Here is a 24,745-nt window from a genome sequence, read left to right as displayed (position 1 = left end):
ATCAAACGAAGTACAATTCTATCAAAAATGAAAAAAGAACAAGCCCATGTAGTATATTTACAGGAAACTCACTTAAGTAATAATGAGCATGGAAAATTAAAGAGAATGGGCTTCACTAATTTGTTTTTCTCCTCATATAACTCAGGACATAGAAGAGTTGCTATTCTCATCTCAAGCAAGCTAAATTTTGAAAAAGTATTCAAAATGGGAGATAAGGAGGGCAGATATATTCTGGTAAGGGGGAATATAGACGGAAATCCAGTTACTTTATTGAATATATGCGCACTCCCAGGAAGTGATATTAGTTTCTTCCAGAAAATTACTAATATTATGGTAACGGAAACAGAAGGTCTCTTGATATGTGGGGAGACTGAAATTTACAATTACAATCAAAGTTAGACTCTTGCAATAGAAAAACTTATGAAACAAAGTCCTTACATAAGAAAGTTAACACTCTTTTTGAGGATGAAGGTCTAACTGATATATGGAGGGATCTTTTCCCTGATAGAAGGAATTACACTCATTATTCTGCCCCCCCATTCCGTATATACAAGAATAGACTATTTCATAACATTTGGAAAAGATAAAGACAAAATAAACACCTGTGGAATTGGGACAATAGATATGTGACCATTCATCTATATTTTTATCTGTTAATTATAACCTACAACCAAAGGATACTATTCGGAAACTAAATCCAAGTCTACTCAATGATTCCTATTTTAAGGAACAAATTAAAAAAGAAATTGCTCTTTACTTAGAACTCAATGATAATGGAGAGGTTTCACCTCCCATTCTATGGGATACTATGAAGGCTGTCTTAAGAGGGAAAACTGTAGCAAAATCTTCATATAAGGAAAAAAAGGAATAAAGCATTAGAGGAATTACAAAATAAGCTGAAGGAACTAGAAAAAAAACACAAATTGAGTTTGGCACAGGATACACTAGAGGAGATTAAAAATTTAGGAATGAAATTAATAGTTTGGCTACACAAGATGTTAGAAAAAATGTAATGTTTCTGAAACAGAGACACTATGAACGTGGATCTAATGAAAATACTGGCGTGGAAACTGAAAAAAAAGATAGCAGAAAATACAATTCATAGAATTAGGGATCCAAGAACAAAAGTGATAAAAAAAAATAGCTAAGTGAAATTATAGAAGCTTTTGAAATGTTTTACAAAACTCTATATTTCAAAGTTCCGGGGGAAGCATAGCCCAGATTGACACCTTCCTGAATTCTTTAGTTACCCACTTTAAGCAAAGAACAAAATAGAACGATGACTGCTGACATAACTGAAGCTGAACTCAAAACTACAATTAGTAGGCTTAAATTAAGCAAGTCACCAGGATCAGATGGATGTACGGCAGAGTGGTATAAGGAATTTAGAAATGAGTTAATTCCTGTTTTGCTCCCCACACTGAACTGGGCTCTAAGAAAGGCGCAAATGCCACCCAGCTGGAAGAAGGCAATAATCTCAGCTATTCCGAAAGAAGGCAAAGATAAAATGGAATGTGGGTCATTTAGACCAATATCTGTTGTTAATGTGGATTATAGATTATTTACCTCCATCTTGGCCAAACAATTAGAAGAGTTTCTACCCACATTGATAAATAATGATCAGAAAGGTTTTATACAACAACGCCAAACACAAGACAATATATGAAGGACACTTCATATTATGGATCATATAAAAAAAATGAAATTGAAGGAACAATCATAAGCGTGGACGTTGAAAAGGCATTTGAATCAGTTAATTGGAATTTTCTTTACAGAGTTTTACATAGATTTGGTCTACATGACACAATTATTAAAATTATACAGGCACTATATGACAATCCTACCGCCAGGATTAAAATCAATGTATAGTTATCTAATAGTTTTACCCTAGAAAGGGGCACGAGACAGGGTTGTGCATCATCACCGCTACTCTTTGCATTATATCTGGAACCATCAGCTCAATACATCAGACAAAATGAAGATATCAGGGGAATTACTATTAAAGGGATAGAACATAAATTGGCCTGTTACGCAGATGACATTTTGCTCTATCTAGGGCTACCAACATACTCTTTACCTAAATTGATGCAATCCTTTGAACAATATGGCCAATTATCAGGATACAAGATCAACATAGATAAAACCCAACTACTTTCATATAACTATAGCCCAAGAGAAATTGAAAGTAGATATCCTTGGGCATGGCAAACAGAGTCCATCAAATATTTGGGCATCATTATGACAAAAGATTTGGCAAAATTATCAGAATGCAATTATCAGCCTATATATAAAAAAATTAAGGAAGATATAACAAGATGGAACCTAATTCCTTTTCTTGGTCTCAGTTCAAGGATTGAATCTATTAAAATGAATATACTGCCCACACTACTATATCTCTGTCAAACCCTACCAATAGAGAATAACCAAAATCAATTCAATGAATGGAACAAGATGCTATCAAGATATATATGGCAAGGTAAAAGACCTAGAATTCGTCTCAAAACTTTGCAGTTAGCCAAGGAAAAGGGGGATGAGGCCTACCTTCTCTCAGAGATTACTATTTTGCAGCACAGTTGAGAGCTGTGATATGCTGGTGCAATCCATCATATGGCACTCAATGGAAAAACATTGAGGAGGGGATACTTCCCATCCCCATACAGGCAATTTTGGCTGATAACAACCTACAAAGTTACATAAATACTATTGATAACTCATGGGTGAAATGGACTCTTAAAATATGGAAAATTATAAAAGAATATAAACTAGAGAGAGACATTGCAATTCTTAAATAGTGTGCACGTGACTCAGGTTTTACGCCAAACAAACTGGATCCTAGATTTAAGGACTGGACAGCTAAAGGAATAACAGATATTTGCAATATAATGAAAGAAGGAACACTGTTCAGTTTTGAAGTGCTCAAAGAGAAACACCTATTAGAAAAACAAGACTTTTATCGATATTTACAGATGCAACAGTATGTTAATAAGACGGTTAAAAATGTAAGCAAGGCAAGTACATGTTTGATAGAGCTATTTAGAAAAGCATATAATTCAGACAACGATAGTAGAGTAATTTCAAGCGTGTATAAGGGTTTGTCAAATCTTAAAACACATTCAACTTCATATATTAAAACAAAATGGGAGAAGGAAGGAGGGATAATAATATCTGAGGAAGACTGGACAATAATATGGAGGTATCAATAGAAGTGTACCAGTTCACAGAAATGGAGGGAGTTCGGGTGGAAAAACTTGATAAGATATTTTATTACACCCTCTCAGAAATCCCATTATGATAGTAACCTCCCTGTTTGCTGGAGAAATTGTGGAAATCAAAATGCAAATCATTATCATATTTTGTGGGAATGCCCCGTTATCAAAGACTATTGGAGTGGGATACACAAAACCCTACAAGACATCTTTAAATGTGAAATACCCTTAGAAAGTTAGACCATATATTTTGGGTATATACCTCAAGAATGGTTGAAAAAGAGATAAATATTTAATGAATATACTGCTGGTGACTGGTAAAAAGAGCCTTACCAGGAAATGGTTATCACAGGAGAGCCCAACTTTAAATGTATGGATGGAAATTACAATGGACACTTACAAAATGGAGAACATAACAGCATCTGTTAGTCATAAGTTGGAACAACTTGATTCATACTGGGAAAAATAGTTTAACAACATAACACCTCAAAGGCCTGATTTTATTCTCACAAGTCAATGAATATGTTGTTTAAAAAAAGATCACTCCCCACTTTGTACATAGCTTTCTTCTTTTGATTGTTCTTTCTTTCCTCCTTTCTATAAGTGTATACCTCAGATAAATGTTATATGGAGATTTGTAACAAATATGACTATATGATATATATGTGCAGTATCTGAAATACATCTTACGGAAAGCTTTGTTTGATGATGAACTTCAATAAAAAATAAATTACAAAAAAAGAACACATCTTCTGTAGGTTAAAAGCAAACACGATCAATTTTCTCATCATTCCTTTTTCCTACATTTATGCATCTTTCTGGCCTCAATTTGTGTTCTAATTGAATGAGGCCCTGATCCATTACTTCCCAACATGACGGTTATTCTATCACAATCTCTAATTACACATATATTAAATATCTCCATATATAAACAAAAATAACTCAGAGAGAGGAGAATTATACCCTGTAAACTGACATGACCATCAGACATTCTCGTATGCATTGGTCATTCGTACAGTTATCTTAACTGAACTACGTTGAACTAGGAATCAAACATCCTGAGTCAAAAATCGACAGAAGTCAACAAAACTTCTAAACTATCTATTTTGCCAATTATTGCATCAAATATGGCCAAAATAATTTTTGTTCTATCAAGATTTGGAATGTTTGTATATACAAAGAAATACCCTTCACAATTCTGTGATAAAAAGAGAATAATGTTTTAGCCTGGGGTTTTTGTCTTCAAAAGCTTTAGACCATCTACTTTATCCCTCCCAAAAGCATTTTAATTTTCAGAGCTGCTGTTACCAGTTGAGTCCTATTATAAATAAGTAATTCTAGAGAACCACTTGTCTACACTAGAAATGTTTATCTCCAGGTCATTAAATTCAAGCACTTCAGACAGAACAGTACAGCGCAGCACAGGAATACGCCCCTCCTCCTACTATGTCCGTACTGACCACACCAAATTAAGCCACTCCCATTGTTTGCATGTGGTCTGTTTTTCTCCATTTTCAGCTTGTTTATTTGCTATGGTATCTGCTTCCACCACCTCCAATGGCAACACATTCCAGATAGCTTTGCAAACAACAGGAATTCTGCAGATGCTGGAAATCAAGCAACACACATCAAAGTTGCTGGTGAACGCAGCAGGCCAAGCAGCATCTGTAGGAAGAGGTGCAGTCGACGTTTCAGGCCGAGACCCTTCGTCAGGACTAGATAGCTTTGTGTGTCAAAAAACTCGGCTCATACATCTCCTTTAAACTTCACCCATCTCACCTTGTGGCTATGTTCTGGTACTTCACAAAAACAACCCATCAACCCTGTTAATGCCTTTCATTATTTTAATCAGGTCACCCCTCAGCTTCCAATGCTCCAGACAATCAAAGTTTGTCCAACCTCTCCTTACTCACCAGGTAACAGCTCAATAACTTCTACACCCTCTCCAAAGCCTCCATATCCTTCCTGTAATTCAGTGACCGGGGATGCAGGCAATACTTCAAATGCAGCCTAACCAAAGGTTTACACAGCACAGTAGTGTAGTGGTCAGCACAACACTTTACAGTACAGATGACTGGTGTTCAATTCCCGCCACTGCCTATAAGGCACCTGTATGTTCTCCCCGTGACCATGTGGGTTTCCTCCCACAGTGCAAAGATGAACCAGTCAGTAGGTGAATTGGTCATTGTAAATTGTCCCATGATTTGGCTAGGATTAAATTGGGGGATTGCTGGGTGGCACATCTTGAAGGGCCAATCCACGCTGCATCTCAATAAATAAATGAATAAGCCTTCTATAAGAGATCTTGCTGAATGTTTTACTAAGGTCCATAACTAACTCTCAATCATCTTCATCACCTCAAAAACTCAATTAAGTTCATAAAACATGACCTGCCTTGCATAAAGTCATGCTGACTTTAAAATAAGTCCATATTTTTCCAGAAGTGTGTAATTCCTATTCCCAAGAAACATCTCCAATAATTTCCCTAACACTACGTAGTGCGCACTGGCCTGTAATTTCCTATTACATCTGGAACTGAGCATTACACCAACAAATTCTGTTTGCATTTACAGTTTTAGCCTAAGAATCCAAATGAGAAGCAAAAATGTACAGGTTAATAACTTATAGAAACATTTTTGCCAATAAAGCTTCCAAGTTATGAGTACGTAGAGGTAATGCATAACTTATGAACGGTTAGAATGAAGTCGTGCAACATGTAAACAGGCCCACCAAGTCAATTCTTTTTATTATCCCCACATTCCCATCAACTCCCAAAGGTTCTTCTACTCACCTACATAGCAGAGGCAATTTACAGAGATAATTAACCTATTATCCCACACATCTTTAGAAACTGGAGCATCCAAAGGAAAAACATATGTTCACAAGGGCATGCAAACTCCACATAGGGAGTAATGGAAGTCTGGATTGAACCCAGATTTGCTTTGGGGAACAGACTGGCTGCTCAATGTTCAAGCATGAAAATTAAGACATGGTGAAAAATACTTTTAATACTCCCAGAAAGTATGCAATCTGTTTGTGTTATGAAAATGGCACCGATAAGGCCATAACACATACGAGCAGAATTAGGACATTCAGCCCATCAAGTTTGCTCCAGCATTCCATTATGGCTGATCCCAGGTTCCACTCAACCTCATACACCTGCCTTCCTGCCATAACCTCTGATGCTCTGACCAATCAGGAAACTACCAATTTTCGCTTTAAATATACCCACAGTCTTGGCCTCCACAGCTGTCTGATGCAGCGCATCCCACAGATTCACTACTCTCTGACTACAAAAAAAATCTTCCTAACCTCTGTTCAAAAGGGTCACCCCTCAATTTTGAGGCTGTGCGCCCTAATTCAGGACATCCCAGCCATTGAAAACATCGTCTCCACATCCACCTTATCTAGTCCTTTCAACATTTGGTAGGTTTCAATGAGATCCCCCTCGTTCTTCTCAATTCCAGTGAGTACAAGCCCAAAGCTGCCAAACACTCCTCGTATGTTAACCCCTTCATTCTCAGAATCATCCTCGTGAACCTCCTCTGGATTCCCTCCAATGACAACACATCCTACGATATGTGGCCCAAAACTGTCCATAATACTCCAAGTGTGACGTGACCAGTGTCTTATAAAGCCTCAGCATTATCTCCTTGTTTTTATATTCTATTCTGCTTGAAACGAATGCCAAAATTGCATTTGCCTTCGTTACCACACATTCAATCTGCAAATTAACCTTCTGGGAGTCCTACATGAGGACTCCCAAATCCCTCTGCACCTCTGATGTTTGAATTTTCTCCTCACTTAGATAATAGGCTGCTCTTTTGATCCTGTTACTAAAATGCATTAATATACATTTCACAACAATGTATTCCATCTGCCATTTTTTTGCCCATTCTTCCAATTTGCCTAAGTCCTTCTGCAATCGCATTGCTTCCTCAGCTCTACCTACCCCTCCACCTATCTTTGTATCACCCGCTAACTTTGCCAGAAAGCCATCAATTCCACTATCCAAATCATTGACAATGTGAAACCTAGCGGACCCAATACTGACCCCTGAAGAACACCACTAGTCACTGGCAGCCAATCAGAAAAGGCCCCCTTTAGTCCCACTTGCTGCCTCCTGCCTGTCAACCATTCCTCTATACAGGCCAGTATCTTTCCTGTAATGCCATGGGATCTTATCTTGCTAAGCAGCCTTATGTGTGGCACCCTAACAAATGCCTTCTGAAAATCCAAGTAAATGACATCCACTGCCTCTCCTTTGTCCACCCTGCTTATTACTTCCTCGATGAACTCTAGCAGATTTGTCAGGCATGATTTCCCTTTACAAGAACCATGCTGACTTCAACTTATTTTATCATTGATCTCCAAGTACACTGAAACTTCATCCTTAATGACAGACTCCAACCACTGAGATTAAGCTACCTGGCCTACAATTTCCTTACTTCTGCCTTCCTCCCTTCTTAAAGACAGGAGCGACATTTGCAATTTTCCAGTACCATGCCAGAATCAAGTGATTCTTGAAAGATTATAACCAATGCATCTGCTATCTCTTCAGCAACCTCTTTCAGAACTCTGGGATGTAGTCCATCTGGTCCAAATAACTTATCCACCTTTAAGACTTTTCAGTTTGCTTCACACTGCCAGACTGGGTAACAGCTTCTTCCCTCAGGCTGAGAGACTAATAAATACCTTGCCACCACCGAGGTCTCATCATTAGGACAACAAACTGTTTACTGTTTACCTGTGCTGTGCTTTACCACATGCATTTTAAATCATATTTTATTAATTAATTTCTAGTATAATATTTGATTTATATGCTGTGTGTGATACATGTTTTGTGGGTGCACCGTGATCTGAAGGAATATTGTTTCATTTGGTTGTATATATGTACAATCAGATAAACTTGAAATTGAACATAAACCAAGTAAATAAGCAATTGGTCCTATGATAAACAAGAGTGCATTTTCGCCTCCCACCCAAAAATTATTGACCTTTACTCGGAATTAGCTCCAAAGGCAAAAATTTAGTTATGGTAACAGTCAAACTGACCTGCCACAGAATATAGCCAAGTCCAATCCGCATCTGCACCCCACAGCAAAAATAATTGTTCTTCATAGCTCAGTTTAGTCTTACCATTGTATCAGTATGATATATTAATAAAAAACAAGAATGTAGAGAAATTAATTACTCCTTATTCAATTTACTGTTTGAAATTGCTTAAGGTGATAAGACAAATTATGAACAAACTATGAATTTCACTGCAAGTTTAGAAAACTGAGAGAAGGAAAACAATCCTACAGTAGAGGAAACTGATGCTTATAAGGCAAATTACATACACAATGGGCAGGCCATCTTAAATGCAGCAATCAAATTGTTGGAATCAAATAGTCACTTTCTTATTAATTGTATAAATACATGAAATAAAAATGTCTACTTTGGCCTCAAGCCTGAACGATGAGATTCCAGATGATCTGTGACCTAAATCCACATATCTGAATTTTCACATGATCCATCATACTTCTGCTTATCAAAATGCTGCTTTCAGAAATTAATCTTTAAACGATCAAATCAGGAGGTACTCTTGAGGAGGAACTCCTGACTTCATTCCTAAGATAGCTGATTCTATTTTTATCTTTTCCTGTTATCTTTTCTTCAACTCTGAGCCCTACCACAAATAAAAATATTGTTGCTACCCTACTATTCTCATTATTCGCTTCAAAATTTAACTCGTGCTATAAGTTCCGAATCCCAGATTATTGCTTTCTCCTTATAATTTCCCCTGAGCAATGTGGGCATGTTTCTGTTATAACATGCTTAGTCCCTGCAAGATCTCTGTATCTTTCCTAAAGTATGATGCTTAGAACTCTCCCATCTCATAAGTAGATCTGTCAGTTTAGGTATCAAAATATCGGCACAAGAATAAATCATTTTATTTTTCCGACGGAAGAATCTGTTAGCACCAATTACTACACTACAAGGAGTGATCACAGAAACAAGGGTTACAGTGGCATACAAAAGTTTGGGCACCCCGGTCAAAATGTCTGTTAATGTGAATAGTTAATTGAGTAGAAGATGAACTGATCTCCAAAAGTCATAAAGTTAAAGACGAAACATTCTTTTCAACATTTTAAGCAACAATAGTGTATTATTTTTGTTTTGTACAACTTTAGAGTGAAAAGGAGGAAAGGAGCACCATGCAAAAGTTTGGGCACCCCAAGAGATTTGAACTCTCAGATAACTTTTACCAAGGTCTCAGACCTTAATTAGCTTGTTAGGGCTATGGCTTTTTCAAATCATCGTTAAGAAAAAGCCAGGTGATGCAAATTTCAAAGCTTTATAAATACTCTGACTCCTCAAACCTTGTCCCAACAATCAGCAGCCATGGGCTCCTCTAAGCAGATGCCTGGTACTCTGAAAATTAAAATAAATGATGCTCACAAAGCAGGAGAAGGCTATAAGAAGATAGCAAAGTGTTTTTAGGTAGCTGTTTCCTCAGTTCATAATGTAATTAAGAAATGGCAGTTAACAGGAATAGTAGAAGTCAAGTTGAGGTCTGGAAGACCAAGAAAACTTTCCGAGAGAACTGCTCGTAGGATTGCTAGAAAGGCAAATCAAAACCCCCGTTTGACTGCAAAAGACCTTCAGGAAGATTTAGCAGACTCTGGAGTGGTGGTGCACTGTTCTACTGTGCAGCAACACTTGCACAAATATGACCTTCATGGAAGAGTCATCAGAAGAAAACTTTTCCTGCGTCCTCACCACAAAATTCAGCCTCAGAAGTTTGCAAAGGAACATCTAAACAAGCCTGACGCATTTTGGAAACAAGTCCTGTGGACTGAAGAAGTTAAAATAAAACTTTTTGCCAGCAATGAGCAAAGGTATGTTTGGAGAAAAAAGGGTGCAGAATTTCATGAAAAGAGTACCTCTCCAACTGCTAATCATGCTCTGGGCTTGTGTTGCAGCCAGTGGCACGGGGAAACATTTCACTGGTAGAGGGAAGAATGAATTCAATTAAATACTAGCAAATTCTGGAAGCAAACATCATACCGTCTGTTTAAAAAAAAGCTGAAGGTGAAAAGAGGATGGCTTCTACAACAGGATAATGATCCTGAACACCTCAAAATCCACAATGGACTACCTCAAGGCGCAAGTTGAAGGTTTTACCATGGCCCTCCCAGTCCCCCGACCTAAACATCATTGAAAATCTGTGGATAGACCTCAAAAGAGCAGTGCATGCAAGATGGCCCAAGAATCTCACAGAACTAGAAGCCTTTTGCAAGGAAGAATGGGCGAAAATCCCCCAAACAGGAATTGAAAGTCTCTTAGCTGGCTATAAGCTGTGATACTTGCCAAAGGGGGTGTTACTAAGTACTGAACATGCAGGGTGCCCAAACTTTTGCTTCGAGCCCTCTTCCTTTTTTGTTATTTTGAAACTGTAAAAGATGGAAATAAAGTAATCTTGCTTAAAATATTAAAGAAATGTGTCATCCTTAACTTTATGCCTTTTGGAAATCAGGTCATCTTCTACTTGCTTAGCTATTCACCGTAACAGAAATCTTGACCAGGGGTGCCCAAACTTTTGCATGCCACTGTATATTCCGTGGGATCTCCAATACCGAAAAATTACAAAGGCTAGATGGAGTGTTTTTTTTAAAACCAGTTTTCTACACCGACTCATGGATTTATCAAAGTAAAATCTGTAACAGACCCTAGTTAGTTCGGATTGGCAACAACATCTCCTCCACAATCACCATCAGCACACATAGAACAGTACAGGCCCTTCGGCCCACAATGTTGTGCCGACCCTCAAACTCTGCCTCCCATATAAGCTCCCAACTTAAATTCCTCCATATACCTGTCCAGTAGTCTCTTAATCTTCACTAGTGTTTCTGCCTCCACCACTGACTCAGGCAGTGCATTCCACGCACCAACCACTCTGAATAAAAAATCTTCCTCTAATATCCCCCTTGAACTTCCCACCCCTTACCTTAAAGCCATGTCCTCTCGTATTCAGCAGTGGTGCCCTGGGGAAGAGGCACTGGCTATCCACTCTATCTATTCCTCTTATTATCTTGTACAACTCTATCATGTCTCCTCTCATCCTCCTTCTCTCCAAAGAGTAAAGCCCTAGCTCCCTTAATCTCTGATCATAATGCATACCCTCTAAACCAGGCAGCATCCTGGTAAATCTCCTCTGTACCCTTTCCAATGCTTCCACATCCTTCCCATAGTGAGGAGACCAGAACTGAACACAGTACTCCAAGTGTGGCCTAACCAGAGTTTTATAGAGCTGCATCATTACATTGCGACTCTTAAACTCTATCCCTCGACTTACGAAAGATCACACCCCATAAGCTTTCTTAACTACCCTATCTGCCTGTGAGGCAACTTTCAGGGATCTGTGGACATGTACCCCCAGATCCCTCTGCTCCTCCACACTACCAAGTATCCTGCCATTTACTTTGTACTCTGCCTTGGAGTTTGTCCTCCCAAAGTGTACCACCTCACACTTCTCTGGGTTGAACTCCATCTGCCACTTCTGCATCCTATCAATGTCTCTCTGCAATCTTCGACAATCCTCTACACTATCCACAACACCACCAACCTTTGTGTCGTCTGCAAACTTGCCAACGCACCCTTCTACCCCAACATACAGGTCGTTAATAGAAATCACGAAAAGTAGAGGTCCCAGAACAGATCCTTGTGGGACACCATTAGTCACAATCCTCCAATCTGAATGTACTCCCTCCACCACGACCATCTGCCTTCTGCAGGCAAGCCAATTCTGAATCCACCTGGCCAAACTTCCCTGGATCCCATGCCTTCTGACTTTCTGAATAAGCCTACAGTGTGGAACCTTGTCAAATGCCTTACTAAAATCCAAAGAGATCACATCCACTGCACTACCCTCATCTATATGCCTGGTCACCTCCCAAAGAACTCTATTAGGCTTGTTAGACACAAATTGCCCTTCACAAAGCTATGCTGTCTGTCCCTGATCAGACCATGATTCTCTAAATGCCTATAGATCCTATCTCTAAGAATCTTTTCCAACAGCTTTCCCACCACAGACATAAGGCTCACTGGTCTATAATTACCCGGACTATCCCTACTGCCTTTTTTGAACAAGGGGACAACATTCGCCTCCCTCCAATCCTCCGGTACCATTCCCGTGGACAACAAGGACATAAAGATCCTAGCCAGAGGCTCAGCAATCTCTTCCCTCGCCTCGTGGAGCAGCCTGGGGAATATTCCGTCAGGCCCCGGGGACTTATCCGTCCTAATGTATTTTAGTAACTCCAACACCTCCTCTCCCTTAATATCAACATGCTCCAGAACATCAACCTCACTCATATTGTCCTCACTCACCATCATCAAGTTCCCTCTCATTGGTGAATACCAAAGAGAAGTATTCATTGAGGACCTCGCTCACTTCCACAGCCCCCAGGCACATCTTCTCACCTTTTTCTCTAATCGGTTCTACCTTCACTCCTGTCATCCTTTTTTTCTTCACATAATTGAAGAATGCCTTGGGGTGTTCCTTTACTCTACACGCCAAGGCCTTCTCATGCCCCCTTCTTGCTCTTCTCAGCCCCTTAAGCTCCTTTCTTGCTTCCCTATAATCCTCAATAGACCCATCTGATCCTTGCTTCCTGAACCTTATGTATGCTGCCTTCTTCCACCTGACTAGATTTTCCACCTCACATGTCACCCATGGTTCCTTCAGCCTACCATTCTTTATCTTCCTCACCGGGACAAATTTATCCCTAACATCCTGCAAGAGATCTCTAAACATTGACATGTCCATAGTACATTTCCCTGCAAAAATATCATCCCAATTCACACCCACAAGTTCTAGCCTTATAGCCTCATAATTTGCCTTTCCCCAATTAAAAATTTTCCTGTCCACTCTGATGCTATCCTTTTCCATGATAATGCTAAAGGCCAGGGAGCGGTGGTCACTGTCCCCCAGATGCTCACCCACTGAGAGATCTGTGACCTGACCCGGTTCATTACCTAGTACTAGATCTAGCATGGCATTCCCCCTAGTCAGCCTGTCCACATACTGTGACAGGAATCCGTCCTGGACACACTTAACAAACTCTGCCCCGTCTAAACCCTTGGAACTAATCAGGTGCCAATCAATATTAGGGAAGTTAAAGTCACCCATGATAACAACCCCGTTATTTTTGCACCTTTCCAAAATCTGCCTCCCAATCTGCTCCACTAGGATGTGTGCTTAGCCCATGTTCTACTCACTTTATACTGTGGAGCTATTGGGTTGGTCCTGGACTTATTTCATAACTTACTGGCATAATTTACATATTACTATTTATCGTTCTATTACTATTTATTATTTATGGTGCAACCGTAACAAAAACCAATTTCCCCCGGGATCAATAAAGTATGACTATGACTAAGTACAGCTCCAATCTCAGATTTAAATTTGGAGCTGTACAGCTCTGTTGTTGGCTGATTCAAAGGTAGTGACGAATCAGCATATGGGAGGGAGATTATCTGGCTGAATACTACCACAACAACCACCTCTTAATGTCTGCAAAACCAAAGAATTAATCATTGCCTAGGGAAGGAGGAAACCGGAGGCAAATTACCCAGTCCTCATAGGGGATCACAGCTGCAGAGGTCAGCAACTTTAAATTCCTTGGCATTATTATTTCAGAGGATCTGTCCTGGGTCCAGCAGCTAACTGCCATTACAAAGAAGGCCTCTACTTTCTTCGTAGCTTGCGAAGATTCGGCATGTCATCTAACCCTTTGACAAACTTCTGTAGGCGTGCGGTGTAGAGTATACTGACTGACATTTCCATACCAGGCTGTGATGCAACCAATGCTCTAGAATGGAAAAGCCTACAAAAAATAATCAGTCCATCGCAGGTAAAGCCCACCGCACTACTGTGCACAAAGCGAGTTCTTTTCTCACTGCTTCCATCAAGAAGGAGGTACAGGAGCCCCAGGTTCCATACCACCAGGTTCAGGGACAGTTATTCTCCCTCATCCAACAGGCTCTTGAACCAGAGGGGATAACTTCACTCACCCCAACATGGAACACATTTCATAACCTATGAACTGAGTCAAAGTCTCTATAAATTATGTTCTTGATATTTATTGCTTATTTCTTTATTATTTCATTTTCTATCTTGTATTTGCATATTTGTTGTCTTTTGCATTTTGCTTGGTTGTCTGTCTTTGTTTTGCACAATTTTTTTATTGATTTATTTACTGACAAACATCTAATGTGCAAAAGAGGTCAAATCATGCAAATAATAAAATAAGTAAACAAGTAATACATAGAACATGAGCTGCAGAGCCAGTTCAGCACTGAGGTGATTGAAGCTGGTCAGAAGCCCCATGGCCACAGGGCAACAACTGCTCTCAAACCTGAACCAAAGACTCCAGCACCTCCCACCTGAGGAAGTAGTGAGAAGAAGGGCGATGGGTCAAATGAAGGCACATGGTACAGAAAACCAGTTGGCTTTCCGCTCTCGGGCCTTGATCTGGCTCGACGTTTTAATCGGCACAGAGTAATTGGGCTGAATGTCAATTTGTTTTCAGTTCTTGGGCCTGAAGTCAAATTAAAGAATAAAGGAGCAGACTCAAAGGGCCGAGTAACCAGTTCATACTATATTTCTGTGCTCCATGCTAATTAACAAGCCTCCCCTTAAATTTGTCTTCATCATTTTCTTCACATTAAATCCAAAATATAATTGGCTTATTGCTTCATGACTTTATCTTCCTTCATTGAGGATGTAATGAAATTACTTAATCCCATGTGATCTCTCTCTATCCAACTATACCTTTCAGATACACCTAAATTTACACCCATTTGTCTTAACATCCATCCTATCAAACCTAGTAAGATTTTTTAAAGAAACTTTCATAATATTTCTTCTCATTCTACTGCCACAGTGAACCACAAACTTCAATACATTCCCTCAACAACAGGTATATCGTTTATTCAAGGTGAGTACTGTACACAGTTCTCTAGGCCAGGCCTCACCTTGGCCTGATTTAGATAAATAGTTTAGGACAGATTTAATCCTGTAAATCTTGTGACAAAGGTCAATTTATAACAACTTGTTTTCTCGCTGCACAGGGTGTGTGAGAGAGAAAGAGAACATTCAGGGAAAAGGGATGTTAGCAGAGTTATTCATAAACCAAGAGATTCTGCAGATGCTGGAAATCTTGAGCAACAACACAAAAAATGCTGGAAGAATTTAGCAAGTCAGGTAACAATCTAAGGAGATGAATAAACAGACGACGTTTCACGCTTCGGCCCGTTAGTGGAGTGCTGGGGGAAGGCAATCGTGATGAGTGGAATGAGTTAGAGGTATCTTGCATGATATGCGGGACACTGGGGTGCAGGGAGCCGGGGTTGCGAACGGGTGCGGGCTAGGAGAATGTGTGGGGGTGAGAGATGTGGAGTGGGAGTTTGAGGTTTGTTGGAACTGGGGTTTGAGGGTTGTTGGGGTGAGTGAGGGGGGATAGCGAGCTATGGGGGAATACATGCTGATCCACCTCCCCCCACGGGTTCCCGGTGGTGAGGGCGGGGCGGGGCTGACGCCGATCTTTGCCGTTGGGTTTTGAACAGGACAGTTTGCATTCGACGCCGCCGTGTTGTTATGTAACGCCGGCTGTCACCGCGGCCCCAGGCGGCAAGGCAATGCAGCGGGGGCGGAGTGTTCAGCGAAGGAATTCCCGAAAGCGCCGTGAACGGCAAACGGGAGGTGGGGTGGCGAGAGTGAGGAGGGGGGGAGGACGGAATTGGCCACCGGAGGAGCGCAGCGAACTCACCGTTTGCAGCAGGTCTGAAGCCGCACTCAGGCCGCTGTCTCCGAATCAACGCAACTCACCGGAGCCGCACTGCGCCTGCGTGCTCCAGCAGGAGGCGGGGTTGTGCGCAGTCCCCTTGCCGCTGCGGCACTGCTCCGGTGGGCGGTGCGCGCTCTCCGGACCGCGCGTGCACGCGCACCTGGAACATCACTGTCCAGAGTTAAACCTTTCCTCGCAACTGCCTGTTAGCTGAAAACTTACGATTCTGTTTTCTAACTCCAGAAACTAATCGAAAGAAAAACACAAGAGCTGAGACATTTACCCACAGTTTTTTTTTCTCCTTTAGCGAGGCGCTCACTGATATTTGTCCTGTGCCTATTACCGTTTTACTTTTGAAAGTGATCCATTCTGCAAATCTCTTCTTTTTCGGAGCCGTGCACGCCAGCAGACAGTGATATGCTTCGTAGATTCGTAGCTAGATGGCTGTCTTCTATGTACAACAACATATTGTGCAGTGCTCTTAAACGCTCTGTGAGAAAACTGTGAGTGGTGCTCACGAAGTTAGTGGCAACTGACTTCGGAGACGACCATAAATTGGTAGAACCGTAACTCTTCACCATCTTTTTCCTGCCAAAGGGGAGCAAGAACAGGTTTAATCCGATTTCATCAGCTACTTGGGTCTACAGGTTAAGGCAATACAAGGAAGCGCAGGGGTTTTCCTGGCTCGAAGGTATCATGAGGTATTTACATCATAAACAAGAGAAAATCCATACCATCTCGTGTATTCTCATAAACATAGAAATTCTACAGACAGAAGCTGGAAATCCAAAGCAAGACACACGAAATGTTGCAGAAACTCAGCAGGTCAGGCAGCATCCATTGAAATAAATAAAGTCGAAGTTTCCCGCCGAGACCCTGCTTCAGGACCGGAAAGAAAGAAGGAAGAATGCCAGAATAAAAAGGCTGGGAGAGGGGAAGAAGAATAGCTAGAAGGTAATCCGCACCTTTTTATTCTGGCCAGTACTAGTACCAGGGATGATTGATAAGTTCATGGCCTAGGGTAGAGGATCAGTTATACAGCTCTCGTTATATGCACATGCAGCTCAACTCTTTGAGTGATTATGCGGAAAGTTTTACGGTATTAACTGGCTCATTCTTCCTTAGGCCACGAACTTATCAATCACCTGTCGTGGGAGTACTGGCTCAAGGAAGTGTGAGTGTAATTCCAATGGAAGCTGGTTCTTTTCATGTCAGTTCTCATTCTAATAAACTTCTTGAATAGTGCCAGATCACAGGCCAATACTGTATGGTAATAGAAATACCTCTTTGGGTATGACTTTGTGACTCCTGTCTGGAACCTCTAATATCCTGCACCACTATCAGAAATCTCAGTATTGACTACCAATTTGCTCAATTTATAATGACTGACTATTTTTCTAAAGTTGAAAATCTTATGCATTTCTATTTTTGAACAATGTGCCATTTTCTTGCCCACTCATTTCACATTTTACATTGCTTTGCTGTCCTTACCATCTTGCTTCATATCATCAGCAAACTTAGGCAATGAGATCAAGGACTTAGATTATCCATATAAATTGTAAACAGCTGAGATGCGAGTGCTGAACCTTGTGGTATCCTACCAGTCAAAAATGTCAATCTGAGAATGAAGAAGAGAAAATCTGCAGATTCTGGAAATCCAAGCAGCACACACAAAATGCTGGAGGAACTGAGCAGGCCCGGCAGCATCTATGGAAACAAAGCACAGTTCATGTTTTGGGCTGAGATCCTTTTGGCAGGACTCATTCTGAGAATGGTGTGCTTTATCCCAGGATCATAGTTTGTACATCAGAAGAAATAGGAAATAATTCCAAATCCTTAGATTACATGCTTATGACCGAGCTGTGGCTAACCAATGACGCACATACCACTCATGGCACATATAGCCTGAGTTGCTTAGTGATTTCCATAACAGGGAAAAAGAGTCAATTTTGCATCAGGCTGGCTGTTGGCCATTTAAAATCATTAAATCTACTGCAGCACAACTTTAAAGTTAGTGAAGGTACTTAAAGAACGAGAAAGTCTTTCTATTCACTATTATTAAATTAGCAAAACTGTAATTCACAATTTCAGAACTGGTTTTATTTAAATCCATCATGCATTCATTCTTATAAAATGAATGAATATAAAAAACACTATTTGGATCACATTGATAAGGGCGTTGTTCTGTAGTCTATAGAATCTACATTCTGAAAATGATTGTGCAGGGTAATAAGTGCTTTGGTCCAACAGGAAATTGAGTAGGATTGTACGGAGGAAATTAATGTGTAGATATGGAAGATGTAAGAACTACTTTCAGCAATAAATACATTTGTCACAGATCAACCTCATTTATCTTATGAAAAACAAATGGCAGTTTAACCAAGCAATGTGCTACAAATTTCCCAAGGAGAACTGAATGGTCATCTTTCACCCAGCTCCATTATAAATATATATGGCCTTATCCAACAAAAATCTTACCTTAAACATGCCATTTACATTTACTATTCTGGTCAAGATGATGCCTGCATACAGCTCCTTTGGTTGACATCTTCTGAGAACATGAGACCATCTTTTTTCATTTCTTCTATATCTTTTACATGTGTTTCTCATCTTGAATGTGATTCTGGAACTGTTGGAGCCTGTATTTTGACGTTTGGAGATCACTTGGGTGCTTCAGCACTCTGCATTCTCTGAGACGGTCCCGAGAGGCAGCGTGAGCGAACTTTGTGGCAAAAAACCTTCCATTGTTCGCTGATTAAATTGGCGAGGGTGATTGAAGCATCGATGCAAGTGAACGCTGGCTGCTTGCCTTTTGATTGGTTGCTCTGTACCAGAGAGGGCAGAACCTGCTGCTGTGCCCGGAGAGTGTTACCCAGGTTACCCTGTGCTTTGGACTATAGACTTTTTTTTCAGTCTTATAGTTTTTATATTCTGTGTTTTTTTCACCCAATCTTCTTGGGCCGTTTTGTGTGAGAAGAGGAATTTGGGGTCCAGGTGCCTAATCCGTTTTGCTCATTTTTTTGTGCAGGTGGAAGGATTTGGGTTTAGTGTGCCTGTTCTGTTTTTGTTTGTCTTTTTTTTGCAGGGAGGTGGGTTTTGCAGGGGGGGGGGAATGGATGATCACACTGCCTTTCTTTTCTCTTTTGGTTTCATGGTTACACAGAGAACTGAAGAATTTCAGAGTTGTATACTTTGATAATAAATAAATCTTTGAACCTTTGAACATGTGATAAACAAACCTACATTTTCTTTCAGAGATTCAAAGCCTGCTGATTTACTCTATCCATTGCTTTTTGAATGAAAGGACTGGACATGGGAGCATGTTTGCAGCTGCTCAACGATAATGGTATAAATGTGAAAAATCTCTTCTGCTGCTACAGCAGGTTCTCTCTGATGGAGACTCACGTATCAGACATACACTATGGGCTTTGAGCCTGGTGAAGCCTTTTTTTTTGCCTTTTTATCATCTCACTCACTCTTTAAAATGTTATGATTCATACCTACTCCTGGTTGATATGCCAGAATTTGTGAGGATAGTAAACATTTACAATGCATCTCTTTTGCCCCTTTGAAGAAAGATATTTTGAATATTGTCCACCTTTGATTCTGGATAAACTTCACTCTGTGAATGGAGAAATTGAGTTAAGTTTTACAAATAAATATCTTGAATTTATAAGAGCTTTTTGATATTTTGAGGATTTCTAGAAACATTTAATAATGTTCTAACAAAGATAAATGTGTAAGTTAACTTACAAATAGTTATCCCATAAACAGCAAATACTGAATTTTTTTTAGTTGAAAGTGGAATGGTGGCTTGCACATGAATTCTCCTTGCTCATCAAGTTGTTTCAAAGGATGATTTATGTCCACCTCCACTGGCAAATAAGATTTTGGTTCGTTGTTTTATTTCAACAGACATAGCCTTTCACACAGCAGCACTCTTTGTGTGGCTCTGAAATGTCATCCGAGTTTATGTGCTGAGATTGTGGAGTGGTATTTGAATCAATAGTAGATTTAGCTGCGAGGATGTTGCCAACAATACAAGCCGGCATAATACATGAGAACAATAATAAAGCAAATTAAACTAAATGGTGGAAACTCATTTGTATGGCAGCACCAAATAAATGAACTAATTCAAATTCCACAGATTCAGACCTGGAAAGGACAGAAAGCATTGCATGAACCCACTGCAATTTGTCTGTCACCACAATAGGTCAACGGCAGATGCAATCTCAGTGGGTCTTCACACAGCCTTAGACCACCTGGACAATACCAACATCTATGTCAGGATGCTGTTCATCGACTATAGCTCAGCATTTAACACAATCATTCCCACAATCCGGATTGAGAAGTTACAGAACCTGGGCCTCTGTACCTCCCTCTGCAATTGGATCCTCGACTTCCAAACTGGAAGAGCACAATCTGTGCAGATTGGTGATAATATCTTCTCCTCGCTGACGATCAACACTGGTGCACCTCAGGGGTGTGTGCTTAGTCCACTGCTCTACTCTCTCTATACCCATGACTAATTGAACTATGCCTAGCTCAAATACCACCTATAAATTTGCTGATGATACAACCATTGTTGGTAGAAACTCAGATGGAGATGAGGGGGTGTACAGGAGCGAGATATGACAACTAGTGGAGTGGTGCTGCAGCAACAACCTGGCACTCAACATCAGTAAGACGAAAGAGCTGATTCCGGAAAGGTAAGACGAAGGAACACATGCCAATCCTCATAGAGGGATCAGAAGTGGAGAGAGTGAGCAGTTTCAAGTTCCTGGGTGTCAAGATCTCTGAGGACCTAACCTGGTCCTAACATATCGATGCAGCTACAAAGAAGGAAAGACAGCACCTATACTTCATTAGGAGTTTGAAGAGATTTAGTATGTCAACAAATACACTCAAAAACTTCTACAGATGTACTATGGAGAGCATTCTGACAGGCCTCATCACTGTTTGATATGGTGGGTGGGGGGCGGGGGGGCTATGGCACAGGACCGAAAGAAGCTGCAGAGAGTTGTAAGTTTTATCAGCCCCATCTTGGGTACTAGCCTACAAAGTACCCAGGACATCTTCAAGGAGTGGTGTCTCAGAAAGGCAGCGTTCATTATTAAGGATCCCCAGCACCCAGGGCATGCCCTTTTTCACTGTTGCCATCAGGTAGGAGGTACAGAAGCCTGAAGGCACACACTCAGCGATTCAAGAACAGCTTCTTCCCCTCTGCCATCCAATTCCTAAATGGACATTGATCCTGTGAACACTACCTCACTTATTAAATATATATTATTTCTGTTTTTTGCACAATTTTTAATCTATTCATTATACATATACTGTAATTGATTTATTTATTATTTTTTCTCTTCTTCTGTATTATGTACTGCATTGAACTGTTGCTGCTAAGTTAACAAATTTCATGACACATGCCCGTGATAATAAACCTGATTCTGATTCTGATTAAGCATAATTTGGTCACAGGACTTGCAGTTTAAGCCTCGTGCTCTCAGAGTAGGTAAATTTGAAACTGAGAAGAATATATCTTGGAATTGGGATGCATAAAGAGAGAAAATGAAGTATTGCTTTTGATGCAAAATATATAAGTAAATTATTCTTTCAACATTACAAACAGAACATTAAAAGATCAGATGTCTGTATTTTGAGTTGTCACTGTTAGAGCATATTCTGGAGTTAGGATATATAGCAAATATTAATTTCAACAGCAACCAATCTTCAGAGTTGAATGTGGATTGTACTTAGCATTTAAAATGCTGCTCTGAACAAAAGTCTTCCTGGAGCTGCAGATTGGGGTTGATTACAAACCAGGAAACACACATTCACTTATGTCTGGATATGCATGAATGCAACTAGAAGGAGACAATGTGGATTGACATTAATTTTGGGTGTCTGGAGTGTGGTGTGAAGAAGGAGGTGTTTGAAAAGTATTTGTAATTCGAAGGAAGCGTTATAGATATGTTGTAGCCATAGAATTGTCCTGCTGTTACCTTTGATCTTTAGCATATAAAATGTCATGTAATATGGGGTCAAGGGGCCTCTTCTTCAAAGAGAGTCTCAAATATGGTGCTTGTTGCTCGTTTTTGCTGAATAAAGGCTTCTATGTACACTTGATTCAGTGTCTCTCTGGTAACTTTGTTCATAGTCACAACAGACACAAGGTGCAGAAACAACATGTCCCCTACAAATAATGAAAAAAAATGACATAATGAAAGTCTTTGGAATAAATTAAACAGGAGTCATAAACAAACTAATCGCCAAAGATCGATAATGCAATAATTATTTGCAGTAATTTAAGGATATCTCTCTTACATGCTTTTAAATGTGAAATCCATAGGAGAAAGGATTCAAGTTACATATTTGACAATGGCTAAGAAGAATGGAACAATAGTTTGCATAGTACATCCTATAACAGGGAAATATCTGAAAGGTCACACTCTGGGTTTTCATTGAAATCAGGATTCCAAATTATTATGCAAACAAACCTTTTTCTTGGCAATGCTTGGAGGTCAATTTCAACAAGTAAGAAGAATGGGAGTTGGCACATAGAAGAATGTTCTATAGGCAATGGAAATTCGATGTTGGGAAGAGAAAGAGATATTTCTGTGCATAAATAACACCAAATTATTTATGCATTGACCAGACATGGTTCCCATGCTGAGGAAATAGTTACCCGTTTAAGTCTCACTATTGCTTAAAACATAGAAGTCCAGCTGAATGCAGAACAGAGACAACTATTTTGCCATGCTTTCAGAGTTGTTCAGTGATGTGTACATTGGAGCAAAATTAAATGAAGGGAGAGCACATTTGAAATTTTGGGGTGTACCTAAATACTACAAAGGTATTGTATTACAAAGAACAGTAGAGCAGAAGTAATACAGGCAGGATGTCAAAACTGACTGACTGCCCGCAGCTAAAAGAAAATGGATTTTTCCTTAAGGATGGGTGGAATATTAACCACCTAAACATATAAAAAATATGTTTATCCAGTGTCAAAATATCAAATATTTCTCAATGCTGTTTTCACTCAGTGTAGTTAGTTAAAATCACAGAAATAGAAAAATGATTTAGAACTCTGATTTAACTTCCTTCACCTGGCAGAAATCAGATGGGGAGCATCTTGTGTCGGCAAAAATCTGCATTTTTAGGTGTTACATTGATTGTTATTAGATAAAAGGTTGGCTGAACCACAGAGAAAAAACAGTATTCAAAATTCAAAGTAAATTTATTATCAAAGTATGTATATGTGCCATATAGAATCTTGAGATTTATTTTCTTGCAGGCGTTAACATGAAAAAAAGAAATGCAACAGAATTTACAAAAATCTAAACATAAACAGACAAAAACTGACAAGCAACCAATAGGCAAAAGATAAATTCTGCAAATTTTAAAAATACTGAGAACATGAGTTGCAAAGAGTCTTTAAAAGTTAGTCTGGAGGTCAGAGTTGACTGAAGTTATTTACACTGGCTTAGCAGCCTGATGGTTGTAGGGTAACAGCTGCTCCTGAACCTAGTGGTATAGGAACTAAAGCTTCTATAGCCCTTGCCAATGGTCGTAGCAAGGACTGGATGCTGCTTTCTCGTGGCAGCGCTTCATGTACATGTGCTCACTGATGGGGAGGGTTTTGCCTGTGATGGGTTGGGCTGTATCCATCACTTTCTGTGCCTTTTCCATTCTTGAGCATTGGTGTTTCCATACCAGGCTGAGATGTAACCAGTTAGGATACTCTCCAGTGTGTATCTGTGGAAGTTTGTCAAACTTTTTTGTGACATTTATTTTTGTGATAGAGTGTGGGGTAAGCCTTTCAGCCCTTCAAGCTATGCCACCTCAGTAACCCCCGACAACCCAGATCAAACCTGACCTCATTACAGGACAATTTACAATGACCAATTAAACTATCTGGTACATCCTTGGACGGTGGGGAGAAACTAGATCTCCCAGGGAAAACCCACGTATTCCACAAGGAGAATGTACAGGGATTCCTTACATATGGGGTCAGAATTATACTCCAAACTCTGATGCTGTAATATCGTCGCTCTAACCACTATGCTACATGACATGCTGAATCTATGCAAATGTCTCGGAAAGTAGAGGTAGTGTCATGTCACCTTTGTGAGGACACTTTGTGCCGGTGCCATGACAGATCTTCTAGTATGTCAACACCGAGGAATTTAAGCCACTAACCCTCCCCACATCTGTTCCCCTAATGAGAGCTGGCGTACGGACCTCCAGCTTCTTCCTCTTGTAGTTGATAATCAGCTCCTTGGTTTGGCTGACGTTGAGTGAAGGGTGAGAGAATATCTGGCACCACTCAACCAGATATTCAATCTCCCTCCTATATGCCAATTCATCACCAATTTTGATTCAGTCAACCAAAGTGGTGTCATCAGCAAACTTAAATATGGCATTGGAGCTGTATTAGCTATACCATCATACGTATAAAGAGAGTAAACAAGGTGCCCATCACACGGCCCTGTGGTGCACCTGTGCTGATGGTATGGTGGAGCTGTTAAGCCAATCCACACCAACAGTGGATTGGCTTAACAGTGAGTGAGAAAATTGAGGATCCAGTTGCACAGGGAGGTATTGAGCTTAACAATGAGTTTAAAAGGGATGATCGTTTTGAATGCTGATCTGTAGCAAATAAAGAGCATCCTGTTGTATACATCTTTGTGGTTCAGGTGTTCC

At 40.1% G+C, this 24,745-nt stretch overlaps 1 protein-coding gene across 3 annotated transcripts in view; it reads right to left on the bottom strand.

The window, feature by feature from the left end:
- Positions 1 to 16,129, bottom strand: part of mapre3b (microtubule-associated protein, RP/EB family, member 3b) — an 80,285-nt gene extending 64,156 nt beyond the window's left edge. For 2 of the 3 annotated variants that reach the window (XM_063036317.1, XM_063036360.1), the window contains exon 1: positions 16,025 to 16,129. The gene's annotated coding sequence lies outside the window, so the exon portion shown is untranslated. Of the gene's footprint in view, positions 1 to 10,135; positions 10,159 to 16,024 lie in introns of those variants that run through there. The other variant, XM_063036326.1, reaches the window with a different exon arrangement.
- Between the last annotated feature and the right edge of the window lie 8,616 nt (positions 16,130 to 24,745).

This window comes from Mobula hypostoma, chromosome 2 (genome assembly GCF_963921235.1).
Source record: "Mobula hypostoma chromosome 2, sMobHyp1.1, whole genome shotgun sequence".
In the NCBI taxonomy this organism is placed as follows: domain Eukaryota; kingdom Metazoa; phylum Chordata; class Chondrichthyes; order Myliobatiformes; family Myliobatidae; genus Mobula; species Mobula hypostoma.
The sequence above is the reverse complement of the archived record's forward strand: the minus strand, read 5'-3'. Positions and strand labels throughout refer to the sequence as shown.